At 49.4% G+C, this 14398-nt stretch overlaps 1 protein-coding gene across 3 annotated transcripts in view; it reads right to left on the bottom strand.

Annotated features, from left to right (window-relative positions):
* The window catches only part of St3gal1 (ST3 beta-galactoside alpha-2,3-sialyltransferase 1), a 71256-nt gene that overhangs the window by 18998 nt on the left and 37860 nt on the right, over positions 1 to 14398 (bottom strand). For all 3 annotated transcript variants that reach the window (XM_041672287.1, XM_041672289.1, XM_041672288.1), the window contains exon 3: positions 4542 to 4596. The gene's annotated coding sequence lies outside the window, so the exon portion shown is untranslated. The remainder of the gene's footprint in view (positions 1 to 4541; positions 4597 to 14398) is intronic.

Here is a 14398-nt window from a genome sequence, read left to right as displayed (position 1 = left end):
GCATGTGCATGCGAGGGGGGGAGGGGAGGAGAGTGCACTCATGAGGTCCCACCTATGGCTGCTGGGGGAGGGAGAGCCAATTTTCTTCAGGGAGGTGACCACGCTTTAGTGAATGGCCTTATACCCATTCACATAAGGGCAACACTGAGGAACATAGCTAAAATTTTAAAAAAAATGCAAAACGCAGACATGAAATTGAGGAGGGACATGGTAGGGAGGTCTGGGAAGAGTTAGAGGGGAGTGGGGTAGATAGGATCAAAAAATAGCATACACATACACTGAATTCTCAGAGAATAAATAAAATATATTTAAAAATTTAAAGGTTACTTTAACATACCATGAATTCCCATGAAGACATTAATGCCATCAATGAAGTATTTGCTATAGCCCTACCATGCCTCTGCAGTGCTGCTTGTTGGGATTACTGGAGCATAAAAGAAAGGCCTTTCCCTGGGAAAAGGCTTTTTTTTCTTTTTCTTTTTGTCATCAGGAAGACAAGCAGTGACTAAGAAACATAAAAAAATTAATTTCACCCAAGCTGGCTTTCTTTCTGTCTGGCTCTTCCCCTTTCTGGGCCTTTCTAGCTCTCCAGAGTCACAGCAGCCCCCATGCAACTCCTCCAAGCTAACAACAAGCCCAGGGACTTGCACCAGTCTCTCTGCCCTGCCCAGGGGATCTTCCCTAACAGGTTGCTCTTCCATTCAAATCAGAATGCTGATTCTTGGACAAACTGTCTATCATCTTCACGTCTTCCCCACCTTTGCGTTCTAGATCACACAGCAACTAGCAAACATCATGGTTTGTTGTGCAAAGCAGAAAGGGTGGGCCTGAATGAAGCCTCTTCCCAACTTCCTCCTTTCTGCTGCTGGCTTCCCCAGCTCTGACTTTTCTTTGTTCCCACTGTGCTCCTTGAAGAGTGATTATGAATGCCTTTAACAACCACCTGGACGGCTGGCACCACCTGCATTTTACAAGTGAGGAAACTGAGGCTGTGAAACTTTTATTGATGCTTAATTACTCAATCTCTACCTAGTAATTGGGTTTTCTAAGGCTGCCATGGTTGGAAGACTTCCTTCCCATCTCTTGGGTTCTCAGGAGTTGTTCAGAAACTCCTATAAGGCCAGGATGGAAGGCGCTGCACCTCTGTTGCAAAATGGTGCTACCCTCCACTTGAGGTTCCTGCTTCACACTGCAACCCACTGCAACACACTGTGTAAGCCTTGGTTCGGCCCTTTATTTGCCTCTCAGAACTTAGGAAAGTGAGACTGGAGTCGTATGTTCTCTGAAGTCTCAAGGAAGCAAAGCTTGGGTAGCACATTTGCTCATGAGTGATATAAAAATCAAGTCCTAGATGATGAACCACTATTATTCTTCTACCCACATGTCCAAACATTTTTATTAATAAAATTACTCCGGGTGACTTCTTAGTGACAGAGCAGATCTCTATCCCTGGCCCCTCCCAGCTGGAGCACCCCAGGTTTCAGCATCACCTTCCCTGGAGCTTTGGGGTCTCTGGCTCTACAGGGTCTTTGGGATGCGTGAGTTACTGGATAGAAGGGACCAGAAGCAAAATCGACCTGACTGAAAAAGACAAAATGAGCAGTATCAGCAGAACCACAGTAAACTAATGGATTTCAGGCAGATACTGGGGAAGGAAACGCACATGACAATGGGGGGGAAATTTCTAATCATTTACATTTTGGAGACTGCAAGAATGAATTAGCCAAGAACTCTCTGCACTTTTCCCAGTGGAAGTCTGTTAGGATGAAGGTTCCCCCACAAAGAGCTTCCTGTTAGAGACACCTTTGTCCTGCCCCCACTCAACTGATAAATTTTTCTTGTCCCCTGACACAGTCCAAGACAACAGGCACTTGGGAATGACAGGCAAAGAAAAGCAGAGTGGAGCAGTGGCTGTGATGGTGGCAGGTGGGGGAGGGAACACACAGAGGTCAAGGTGGAAGAGGTCAATGGGGTACCAAGTGCATTCCCTGTTTCTGGAACTTAGCACCTACTGCTGTCTACACAGCGGTTTTCTTACTCCCAGGTCTGTCAGGAGAGGATATTCAGTGTCTGAGCCTGTGCTGGAGTCCTGTACAGGGTCCTTGACCTTCATGAGAATCAGTTTCATAGCAGGCGTGTGGGGCAGGCTACTCTGATGATGCTCAATGGAGCAGGCTCCCTGGCAGAGCTACAGCCTGCTCCCTGGTGGCTGCAGCAGGGCTGGGCTGCATCCCACAAGATTGGAGTTACGGTCCCTTCCATTACAAGATACTTACAGGCACCCCAAGCCTGGATCCAGGCAGAATGGCTTTCTGATTGTTCTTTTTCCACCTGAATGAAATTCAGTTCGTGGAAGGTTTAATAAGTCCTCTGGGCCCCCGAGAAAGAACTGCTCAACTGCTCCCACAGATGAGTTTCAGACTCTGTATCCCCAGGCCCTGGAGGGTCTAAGGTCCAAAGCTCCAGCCTGGAAGCCCTAGGCAGTGCTAGGGTTTGCAGTTCCCAGGTATTCTTTGCTAAGAGCCAGAAGCCTGGCAACAAAAGGTGATTGCTGCCAGGGGGCTTGTCCCCCTGCTCACTGCTGCCCACCTGAGAGACAAGCTTTGTCACATTTCAGAATTAGAGAAACACCTCCAATGCCACCCTTTCCTGCTTTAGCATCTGAGGTTTGCAGAGAGGACACAACCAGCGTAGGGATGTCCGACAGTCTTTGGTGACACCGAGGCTAGGACTTGGGGTCCTTGACTTTCTGAGCACGTCCCTTAGAGTATGAGCAGATGTAGGAACTGGACAGCGGGAGCCCGGCAGGTGACAATGCCCTACATGCCAGAGAAGCAGACTGGATAGAGGCCATGCCTCTGTACCCCTCCAGCTCCAGTCTCTGCCTGCTGGGCCTCCCTCCCTGAGGCCAGCACCACCCAGCAGCCCATCCTTGCTTTCTGAATGGAGCCTCCTGCGCCAAGTGACATTGTGGCCTTGACACAGGGACACTCAGAGGGCTCACGGTCCTATCTCTGAAATGCATTCTGAGCACAGATGCAAAGCAGTAAGACGAAACAATTTCAGATTTCGCTGAGGGCCGTGGACTAAAGACGAGCAAACGGTTTCCTGCTAGGGACGCCTTTGTCCTGCCCCCATTCCATTGTCTGGCTTTTCTTGTTCCCTCCCATTCCTACAGGCACTTGGAGAAGACACAGAGGAAAAGAGAGAAGTGGCAGTTATGTGGGTGAGAAGGTGGGGGGTATCGAACACACAGGGAATCAAGGTGGAACTGGGCCATGGGCCACGGGGTATCAAGTACACTCAGGGTCTTTGTGCACACTGCTGTCTAGATAGCCGTCTTTTGGACCCCAGAGTCTTGTTCTTTCATTGCATCTACTTTGCTTGCTATTTTTGTGCTTGTGAAGATACACACGCGTGTGCAGATGCATGAGTGTGCATATGGCGGCCAGAAGTCAGCGACAGATGTCCCTTTTGTTAGGAGCCATGCACCTTGGGTTTTGAGAGAGGGATCTGGGCTCGCCAATTAGGCTATGCTGACTGGTCAGCGAACTCTAGGAATCTGACCATCTTCGTGTCCCTGGTGCTAAGGTAGCAAGCGTTACTGCACCCAGACCTTCACACCCCCGAGGCAGGACTTCATTAACTTGACTCAGCACTGCATCCCTGACTGCCCAAAGGCCCTCCTGCTCACCTTAAAGTCACCTTGCTGCCACTCCCCCTGGCTCTGTAGCATTCTCCCTGCCTTAACCTGGAGATGACTCTGCACTGGGGCTCAAGTTACTTGTTTTTCTGTGTGTTCCCTGCTGACCCGGGAGATTGGAGCTCCTAGTCTGCTTTGCCCAGGGGCCCCCAGTTAAGAACAGTGACTTGGGGCACTAGGGAACACTCAGGGCCTAGAGCCAGGTTCTTTCTGCCTGGGCCTCATAAGGAGTGGGAGATCTGGATCTTAAATGCTGACACCTCCTGGGGGGAACGGGGGTGGGGGGAGGGGAAGAGCAGCAGCCACCTGGAGCAAGCAGCCTAGGACCCTGAGGCCTTAAGTCTGAAGTTTTCCTTTTCTGGTTGACCCCGGCGAAGCAAATTATCGGTTCCAGGGAGGGAGAAACTTCCCGTGGTTTCGCAAAACCAAACCACCAAAAATAACCAGGTGGTGTAACTGTCCAACCACCCAAGGCTGTGTCACTCGAGGGTGAGATGCATCTGTGGGCACCTCTGTGGCTGAGGCAGGATGTGACGCAGTCATGAGGAGGCACCTGGCCCTTCTGTTGCTCAGCCTTCTGCTTCCTAGAGAGCTGCGTCCTCAGAGAGCTTCTTAGGGAGGTGGGTGCACTTCTGCCAGTCACCCGGGACTCAGAACTACAGGCCAGCCCCCTTCTTAGTTTAGGACCCCACAGCTCTTCCCAGAAAGCCACAGTTCTGCGTGAGGTCACCAAATCACGAAAGCCACAGCTCAGTCTTTGGTGGAGACAATCAGTCTGACACCATCCCGGAGACGGTGGAGCAGTTTCTAGAGTCAAGGAAAACAAAGTTGTTCTTACCTGCTGTGCCACGTCAGTGGAGTCCCTTGACCTCTCTGAGTCTCAGAGTCTTCATCTGAAAAACAGAAACAATGGCTCAGCTTCACCAGCAGGAGGGCCAAAGCCTGGAGGACCAAAGATGGGGTTCCTGCAGCTTGTCCAGCTCAGCCTTACACAGCAAATACTGTTCTCAAGTAGAGTAATGGCCTCCTTAACTGTTCGGTGCTGGGGAAGAATACGCGAGTATCTAAAACAGCACAGGGCAGAGCGACGGAGCCATGTGTCTCTACTTCCTGTCCAGAACGGAAAGAGCAAGGCTCTGGAGACCAGGCCTCTCAGCTCACTTTCAGTTCCCAAAAGCTAAATATGGAGCACCTGGCCCAGAGTCTGAACTTCTCGGGGTGCTGGCAGGTCCAGCTCCTCCCACTCCTGGGGGATGGATACAACTGGAAGCAGACATGGAGCCCACACATAGGGGCTGAGCCCAACACATACCCCAACCTCAGGGCAGTGGCTGCCTCATAGGGAGAGGGCAGCAGGAAAGACGTCAGCTGCACTTTGGGGACTGTGAGGACAGAGTCTGAGCTCAGATCCCAGGTCAGAGGCCACGACCCCTCTGACTCAGGACCCTGCTGTGAGTTGCTGTAAGGTCTCAGAAACGGGGTCCAGAGTCAGTCTGTTTTTTGGGGTAAGAGATTTATTGGGCAAGTTCTTAGCTTGACAGAAACACAGCATGGGGGATGGGGGAGGGGCTCTTACAGGTTTCAGAGGTGGGGGAGGGAGTCCCCTGCCTGGTAGTTGATAAGTAACCCCTCATCCGTGCCTGCTTGCAGGTTATCTCTGATTCCCAGGGAACACAGGGAGGCAGAAGTTCTGCCCTAGAGTTAATGTATGTCCATCATGTCGGAGATGCGCACTTGCAGGCCCTCTGCTTAGGGTCTCAGCAATCTTCCTGTAAGGAGGAGAGATTCAGACTTGCAGGCAGGTACCTATTATTCCCCCATAGCAATGGGAATTGCAAAACAGCGGAGTGTGGAGGCTGCTGCTGGTGAACATGGCTTGAAAGGCACCTGACCTAAACTTAACAGTCACAGGTCACACAGGGGCAGGCGGCAGGAAGAAATTCTGACTTCAGAACATTCTTTTGCAGGAAGGAAGCAGACATCCAGGTAGAAAGAAGTTGAATCTGAGAGTGAGGGGGGCTGATGGTTGGTTGAGCTTGTGTCCTAAGTTCTGAGATGGGTAGGACCAGCACCAAACATCAAGTGGGCTGAAAGTTCTCCTGCCAGGCCCGACCCTTCTCTTTTGCCAGAATGCTCCCTCCATGGCTCTGAATCTGGGTTAGCTCAGGGCTGCTACCCATAGTGGGCTTGTGATACACATGCTACATGTGTGCTTATGGGTACTGACTATGGGACTAGATGCCCAGGGCTGTCACTCAGTGGCTTCACATCCCCCTGTCATGGAATGTGGCTGTCCCTCAGTTTCCCCATTTATAAAGAATGACAATCGTAATTCTTTCCTATGGTTGCTGGGAAGATTCAGAGGCCAAAATAAAGACAGTGCTTCAGATGTGCATTATAAGTGCTCTCTAACGGCTGGGACACCACCCTCACCCCCATCGTTGTCATGACCACGACCAGCACCACTACCGCTATCATCACAGACATTACTACTGTACTGTGCAAATAGTTATTCCCTGCCTCCTCCTCATAACTACCATCACTATTACATCATCAAAAATATCACCACTATCTTTATAATCATCACCATTACAAACATGGCCATCACCTCATCCCTATCATTAGAAACACCACCACCGCGGACATGATCACACAGAACACCATAGCATCATGATCAGCATCCATCTCAGTTTCTTTTCTGATGCTACGATAAAATACCCCAACTAAAGCAACTTAAGGAATAAAACGTTTATTGGGATCACGATTCCTGATCACAGTCCATAACTGAGAGGAAGCCAAGGCAGCAGAAAATGGAAGGGGCTGGTTACATTGCAACCAGTCAGGAACAGAAAGCAAGAGGTTAATGGGTGAATGCCAGCAGTCAGCAAGCCCTTTTCAGTCTTAAAAAGTCCAGGATCCCTGTCAAGTCCAAAAGACACTCCTTCCCTCAGCTTCTTTCTCATTCCTACATGCCTTGCCATTTTGGCCAGGTGCACTCTCTCTCTCTCTGCTTTCTCTCTTTTTTTTTGTCTTCCTCACTCTTGCCCCTCTTTCTTGGTCATCTCTTCTCCTCCTCTTCCCCCACCCTTCATGGTCCATTCTCCTATCCATGTTCAGTCTACTATTTTCTCTCCCTATCTATTCTGGACTCCTCCAGATGCCTCTGGCTCTTTCCCTCCTCATATCTTCAACAAAAACCTTCTTCTCAGCCATATCTTGGAGTGGTCATGACCTCACTTTATACATCTGATGCCCCAAAGAAAAGGAGGACATGACAGATTCTAGGTATGGTTGAGGAGAAGGTTTTTTTTTTTTTTTTGGTTTTTCGAGACAGGGTTTCTCTGTGGCTTTGGAGCCTGTCCTGGAACTAGCTCTGTAGACCAGGCTGGTCTCGAACTCACAGAGATCCGCCTACCTCTGCCTCCCGAGTGCTGGGATTAAAGGCGTGCGCCACCATCGCCCGGCAAGGAGGAGAAGGTTTTTATTGTATCTATGAGGGAGGGCAAGGCCAGAGGTATCTGAAAGACTCCAGACTGAGTGAATATGGCCAGCAGAATAGACAGGACCATGAGAGACGAGAGAGAGAGAGAGAGAGAGAGAGAGAGAGAGAGAGAGAGAGACAGAGAGACACACTAAGAGGGCACAGAGAACAAAGAGAGCGCACAGCCAAAATGTCTGAGCTAGAAGGGAAAGAGAAACTGGAGAAAGGAAGGTGAAGCTCAGGGGCTGGAGAAGTTTAGGGTAAGGGGTAGGACGAGAAGTTCTGAGAGCAGCCAGGATCTATAGCAGGTACTTTGAGGCTGGCAGAGACTGCAGTCAGAGTCTGCTTTGATAAGTTAATAGGCACCTCAGCTAGCCATTTGTCCCTGGCTTCTTTGAAACCTGACAGTGTGGGAACTCCCACTTTATACAATTTCCTTCTAGGGAATGGTGCCACTCACGGCGAGCAGATCCTTCTACTTTGATTAATATCATCAAGATAATCCCCTACAGACATGCCCTCAGAGCAACCTAATCTACACTTCCTTATCAGGTGAGTCTAGACGATACCAAGTTGATGAAACTAACCCTCATCACCATCATCAGGATAACTATCATCACCCTAACCACTGTCACCACCACCATCATGATCTCCCGCTCGAGGCCAGATGTGGCAGAGTTCACATTTCCTTGGACCTGCTTCCCAGATAAGGAAGCTGAGACTGAGAAGGTCAATCAGAATCAGTCATCAATACAACAGTTAATAACAGTGAGCTCAGGGAGGGCAGGGAGGTCAAGAACATGGTGCTTTCCCAACACTGCTGAGCTGGGTCATGTGCTAAAGAGCCTCAAGTACAAGACAACACATATGTAGTATCAGAAACCATGAATGTGTACAGTTAGACCCTCGGCAGAAAGGAAAGGCTGTGAGGAAGTGGAGAAAGGGGGCCATCTGCAAGTCCAGAGGAGCCCTCACCAGAACCAACGCTAATACTGTGATCTTGGATTTCCAGTCTTTAGAACATAAAGTATTACGTTTCTGTCCTATAAGCCCTCCCTCTGCTGATGGTATTTTGCCATGACTGCCCTGGCAAAGGAATGCAGGGCTCTAGCCATGATCCCACCTTACAGATGAGGAAGCTGAGGTACAAGGTTAGTAAGTAGATCATGATGCTGATAATCACACAACAGCCAAGTGAGAGAGACGTAGGCATCCAGCTACACAGTCAATTGGCAGGTAGACAAAGTTACTGTGCAAATATTTATTCCCAGTCTCCTATCCTATGCCCTTTATGATAAGGAGGACAACATGCTCCCAACTCACCAACGTCAGATGGCCATGCCACTTGCTCTGGCAATGATGCATGCCATCTCTGGTAAAAGGCTCCACTGTGCCTGTGAGGTCCTTTCAGGTATCACAGAAGCTAGTCACCATTTAGAGACTGCCCTCAGCCTAAGCAAGGCTGAGAAAACAGCAGAATCACAGTCGCAGCTAACAGCTCATTCACATGAGCAAAATTCCCTACTAGAGCTATGCAGATAAGTATTGTTCCTTACTCAGCTAAGCTTACAGATCCAGCGTCCCTTCTGCAATGACTAGTTTCTACCACCAAGCATTTGATTTACAAGGATGGATGGGGGGGGGGTCAGGAAATCTGCTTCTATCCATCCACTGTGACATTAAGCACCTCAATGGCCATAAATAAAGCCACTTCACTTCTCTGATTGTTTGTCTTCACGTGCAAAGGAAGGGTGGTGTCAGTCATTATGCAGGTTCACAGAAAAGAGTGGACAGAGAATTACCCTTTAGAACTTTATTAGAAGAGAGAGAACCTTGTGACCATGGGCTGCTATGACTGGGCCTTGAAGTGCAAGAGAAAGAGAGAGCGGCCATGTATAACATGATGGAGGTCTTGAATGTTCAAGAATAGAGCAGGGTGTATACTCTTAAATTAAGAGAGCTGCTGCAGGGTGCGGCCTGATTTCTAGCAGAGAGTGGGAGAGAGGCAGTGGAGGGTCTGTGATGTAATGGGTAGGTATATGCATGCTCTTAGGCTGTTGCAAAAATTGGCTGAGAGATAGATGGAGTTCTCAGCACTGTGCCTGACAAAGGAGAGTTGGGGATCGACAGACAAGGATGGCAGCCTGATGGATGAGGGTTGAAGACAGGCACCGAGGGACTGGATCTAAATCGCTGCTTACAGCAGCTACTTGGGGGCCCATGGGGTGAGAGGTTCACATTGCACTCTCATATGGGGTGAGGGCAGCTGGGAAGGGAAGGTTGACACCTTTAGGCACACAGAGGCACAGAAGGGACAGAGCGTAGGAAGGCACATGTGGAATGCAAGTGTCCCCTTGCCTGTTCCCATCTGCTTCTTAAAAGGAGAAATTGAGACTGGGGAATGTTTTCCCCAAGGTTATACAGTGGGCTAGCCTAGGAATGTGGATGAGAACGTTGTTCTCCTGGGATCAGCCAAGTGCCACCCTGCTGCCTTCTGCTCACACAGGAGAGGCAAGGGCTCGAACCCCCACACTGCCTTCAGGCCAATGTCAAGTGCCCCCACCCTCATGAGTGGGCTGCCAGAACTTCACACTGTGCACTCAGTTCTGAGTTACTTCCATACTCCTATGACTGGAAAAGAGTGGTCACACTTGGCATCTCTACAACAACCCACAGGACCCAAGGGACCTTGAGTAGCTGGATCCCAACCAAAGAAATGAACACCTGAAACTTGACTGTCCAGTAAAGTAACCCCATGGGTCACTGGATTCATTTGCAACCTGAGGAAAGCCCTGCACGGGCTCCTGATCAACAAGCCCTGCCTGCTGCTACTTACTGCTCAAATTTCCTGTCAAATAGGAGTTGCTTCACTTGAGAAATCCCCTTCCTTTCCAACTCACCAACCCAGGAAGGTGGCTCCTTTGCCCATCATGGGCCATCCCTGTACTGTGAATCAGAGTGAAGCCCAGCTCCCCACTACTCCAGTAGTATTTGGCCCCCTTGCTTCAATATGGAGCCACCCCTGTGCCGCGGATCAGAGTAAAGGCCAGCTCTAGCTGGGAACACACACCTGCTCTGCGGCTCCTTCTGCCTGGCCCTGTTCCTAGTTAATTCATGTGTTCTGACCCCTTGCCTCAGGCTCCGCTGGGAGGAACGACACACAGTGTGAGGCTGATCCGAGCTGTGAGCATCAGAAAGACCCTTCTGAGTTCAGAGAGATTTTCCTAGAGCAAGATCCTCAGCCCAAATCTAGTCCAGACCTCTGGCTTCATATGCTGCACCAGCAGCCAGTGGTCACTTGGCAAAGAATGACCAGGTCCCCAGGACATGCCAGGCCCCCTTTCTGATCCTGGTAATGGTTCCGTGAACAAAATGAAGTCTCTTCTTCTCTCAATGCCTGTGAGTCTAAACAGTGAACAGGTGTGTAAAAAAAGCCTTGAGTCTCTTTGGCAAGAAGAAGAATGGGAAACGGAAAACTTGGGCACCCTGCCGTGACGCATGGCACTAAATCCTTGTCTCTGGTCCAGATGCTAGGGTCTTTGCAGCATCTGCCAGCGTGCTGATCCACTGATCCGTTAGCCGACGTGACAGGCTCTTCCAGTGCTTCAAAGCTTCATGTAGCTAATTCTAATTAAAATTCAACCTTGGAATTAAAACAGCTCCTTGGTTGCACTAATCAATGAACCAATTAGCACTACTAATTCAATAAAGTAATTTGATCAAAATTAAATATAAAAAAGAGTCCCTTGGTGGCAGTAAATTTTCGGTGCTTATTAGCCTGGTGGCTAGTGACTACTGCCACAGCCCATGCTGCTGCACAACTCACTGTCACAGGCAAACCTGGGAGGTCCTCGTAGATTTCGGGGTGAATGCACTGGGTGAAATCTCGGTCCTATAGTTCCCTGGCTGTGTGGCCTTTTTTGGATGATGAACTCTCTCTGAGTTGTTTCTTCACTTTTAAGAATGGAACAGAACTGACACCTTGAGCTCTGATGAAGACTTTCTGAGTCAGTGTAGGGGTTCTGAGGGAGGGGACTGGGTCAGGGCCCCAGAAGAACATCCCGTTGAGTTCCAGAGTGAGACATTCAGAAAGCATAGAGAGCAGAGACCAGGAAGACAGAGGGTCAGAAAACCTCCAAGGGGAAGAAACTTTCAGTGCATGGTGGGGTTGGCGTCAAGCTGAGAAGAAGCAACATCCCTGTAGATTGGCAAAGGAAGGGGTCCCTTGCCAGGTCCAGGGAATTCACCCATTAAACTACTCAAGGACGAAGTCTCTTCACACACCCATTTTCACACCTCTTCTTTGGTTTTCTCTTTCCTTGGGAACCTGTACACTCTGGAGTAGCCAGGCCAAGCCCCACTTTTATGCTAGCTATCGATCTGCCAAAATGAAGGAAGTCCTAGGAAGAAAGTATCAATGGCCTCTTGGAGACCAGCCCTATCCAAGGGCTTCTCTGGGCTCCACGTGAGGATCCATGCTGGACGTGAACCAGGAAGCAGCTCATCATTTCCTTAATCTTGTATCAGCAAAAGTTTGGCCAAAGAGGCAGGGTGCATCTGCAGGACCCGAGGCAGAGCCTGGGAGATGGAGGCAAGCTGTGAAGAGACCCACTGTTCTCAGCAGAAAAGACTACTCGAACTTGCTGAGTACACGGCATGGGTAAAGTGTTTAGAGCCTCAGTGGTGGCCTCTTTTAGCAGGCACTTAGAGGCTTCTTTTGCTAAAATGTTCTGACTCTTCATTTGGGCCCACATCAGGGAAAAGTCAAGCGCATCTGCTTGTATTTTCCAATGACCTCTTTTGCTTTGAGTCAGCCTAAGATGGCTAATGCGTAGGATGTTAATTATTCAAGGAGTATCCATCTAGAAACCAATGACCTCTAAACTCTCTTTCTCATTCCCCTTTAAGAACACAGGTACTTGGGGCAGGGTTGTAACTCAGTTGGTGGAGTACTTGTCTAGATTTCTTGAAACCTCGGGTTTAATCTTCAGCATACTCCAACGGAGCATGGTGGTTCACATACAACCTCTGAATAAGTGGAGATAGGAGCAGCAGAAGTTCAAGGTCACCCTGGGCTACAAAGACAAGGTCAATGACAGCCTGGGTTAACTGAGATCTATTCTCAAACAAAACGCAACAAATGGGGGCAAAAAGAAAAGTCAGGGTCCTAAACCTGCAGTCACCTTGAGTACCAAGAATAGCAAGGCCCTGTAGGCAGACAGCCCACCCTCAAGATGAGAACAATTACAAATGAAGGAGAGGTTGCACCCAAGAGCAGCTCATCTGGAAAAAAACAGATTGGTCCCCTTGGGCAAGGATGGGAAAGGCAGTGAAGACAGATTAATAACCTATTGATCACCTTGCATGACTGAAGCTGAGACAGTGATGAGTGCGATTATATCTTAACTAGGAGTAAAGCTCCTACCAGGACCCCTGAAGAAAGCCAACTTGGGGGTCACCGATCTCCCTCTATCTCTTTAAGATGCACTGATGAAATGCCCCTGCTTTTCTGCGTTTCTCACCCCCCTTCATAGGTGCGTTGGGATGGGGTTGAGCCGAGACTGTTGGAGCTTCTAGGGATGCAGAAAGCAACTGTTGTAAGGCCGCAGAAGGGTGGCCTGCAAATGTGCCTAGCTTTTCATCAGCACGGACAGCATTCCGTACTGAGTACACAGACGCTCCTGGACATCTGGGCATCCAGCAGGCATCACAAGCTGAAACACTAAGAGGGCAGAGCGGAGAGGTGGCCAGCTCGTGGGTCTTTATCTCAAAGTCCTGTCAGCGAGCCTTCCAATTGGGATTTGAGAGGATAAACTCAAGTGCCCATCACCATGGCAGAGAAGGGGTGAGGAAGGGTAAGCCTTTCCCTTTCCTTCTTTAATCCCCAGCATTCTCTCAAGCTTCTGGATTAAACGTGGACGTCCTGACACTGTGCACTCTTCTCAAGAGCTTGCAAAGGGCCACAAACACTTTTTGAGAATTCTTGTCTAGCCAGCATCTGCTGAGGGCAGGAAAGCAAAGCAGGGAGTGGGAGTGGGGGAGGTGGGAGGGTTGAGGGCTCAGGTGAATGAGATTGGTGGGCACGAGGGTGTCTGGCATGTTAAATTCTTGCAAAAACAGAAATCAAGAGTAAGAATGGGACTTTTCTGGTTCGCCTACCAACAGATGGGAGGCTACACACTTATTGATCCCCTACTATATGCCTGGTACTTTCTATGTTAGTAAACACTAACTACTTAGCTATACAGGGTTCCCAATATATCCTGTAGATTAATCCATCGACCCTTGCAGGTGAGTCATGGCTAGGTGACTTCCTGTCATCTCAAGTTTGGACAAGCATAGAGTGGGGAAGCCCCTTGATTTGGATCACACAGCTTCGAGAGGACAGTGTCAGCATCTGAATTCAGGTCTTCAGGCTTTGGACCTGATGCCTACATACACATACTTGCATAAGCTGCCTCACTTCACCTCTGACGCAGACTCTTGGTGCTACTCACAATCCCTTCCATTGTAGCAAGAGGCCAAGGAGGCCACAAAAGGGACAGGGCTCCTCAAATGGGGTTCATGAAAGCTCCACCTAGCTCTTCAAGCCCGGTTCTGTGTCACCAGGTCACCAAGCATGGCAAAGTCAACGGGAAAACAGCCACTCAGACAGCCTCGGCAAAGCCAAATTGGGTTTTCCAGTTGACAATGAAAATTGATGAGACAGTCCTGGCTGTAGGAGCATCTCTGGAGCTGGGTCAGAAGGCAGAGGAAGTGCTTGGCAAGGTAGAAAATTTTCCTATGTTGTTCAAATCAATCAGATCAGAGAGTGTTGTATAGCAGTTTCCTCTGAGATAGGAACATTCCATCCCTCCTCCACAGAAGCTTAGTATGACAGGAAGTGAAGGATTCAAAATGGCTCCAGGAAGTTCCTGAAACTGACCAGAATCCCTAAGCCCCTCTCCCCCCAGAAGTATATAAACACGAAAGACTTCAGATCTTTGACTCAGATCTTTGGTCCACTCACTGTCTCCTCCATTGTAACGTGAGGCCATGGAGACCAGAAAAGACACAGAGATGCCCCAGATGGGGTCTATGCAGGCAGAACCCAACTCCGAAGCCTGCTTGCTTCTCTGGTATGTTACCAGGTCACTAAGTGTGGCAGAGCCAATGAAATAGCCCTCTGCAGAGCTGCCTGGAAAAGGCTCAGAGGAACTGAGCCACCAGAAAAG

Source organism: Microtus oregoni, unplaced genomic scaffold (genome assembly GCF_018167655.1).
Source record: "Microtus oregoni isolate MIOR12 unplaced genomic scaffold, Mior012 000022F_ref0000154, whole genome shotgun sequence".
In the NCBI taxonomy this organism is placed as follows: Eukaryota; Metazoa; Chordata; class Mammalia; order Rodentia; family Cricetidae; genus Microtus; species Microtus oregoni.
Note: the sequence above shows the minus strand (reverse complement) of the source record. Positions and strands in the feature narration are given on the sequence as shown.